Raw genomic sequence first — 672 nt, forward strand, 5'->3', positions numbered from 1 at the left:
TTTACGCATATCTTACAAATATTTTCACATTTATTTTATTCAGTTTCGGAGGGGATTTACAGGTACATCTTATTATATAATCTGCTCAAAATACTCGCAGTATGTTAGTAAATAATATCAATTTAGAAGAGATGTGATTGAATATTTGCACAGTATTCCCTAAAAATGCACTAGAATAAATAGCAGATAGACAGAAGTAGAGAGAATAAAAAATAAATTTATGCCTCGCCTAACGCATAGCTCACGTGACGTCACACATCTCGGGTGTCGCCATAATACCTTGCGTGACGTCATAATTCCTCGCGTGACGTCATGATACCTTGCGTGACGTCATAAACCAAAAGGCCAATGAGGAAGGTCGTTTTTCCAGTGTTTATAGCCTCTTAAAGTTGCCCGATGCACTTTGGCATAGCCTGTCTGCAACTTGCAATCTTAATATGAGAGTACCTGCAACGATTTATTGTTGTAAAGCAGGGTCGTGCACACAGGAGGGGTTAACTTCCTCTCAATTGCAAATTTATTAAGATAGTAACGAATCGATGCTTATAAATGGATGAGATATTAAATCAATAGAAAATGTAATATTAGTTGTTAAAAAAAAAACTTCACTTCCGGTTAGTTTTATGAAGTTGTATCTTATTGTAAAAAGCGATAGAAGTGTATTTTTACTGT

General features: G+C 35.3%; 1 protein-coding gene across 1 annotated transcript in view; it reads left to right on the forward strand.

The window, feature by feature from the left end:
- Positions 1-672, forward strand: part of LOC119588118 — a gene marked incomplete in the record, with an annotated part of 60,132 nt that overhangs the window by 13,601 nt on the left and 45,859 nt on the right.

Source organism: Penaeus monodon, chromosome 23 (genome assembly GCF_015228065.2).
Source record: "Penaeus monodon isolate SGIC_2016 chromosome 23, NSTDA_Pmon_1, whole genome shotgun sequence".
In the NCBI taxonomy this organism is placed as follows: domain Eukaryota; kingdom Metazoa; phylum Arthropoda; class Malacostraca; order Decapoda; family Penaeidae; genus Penaeus; species Penaeus monodon.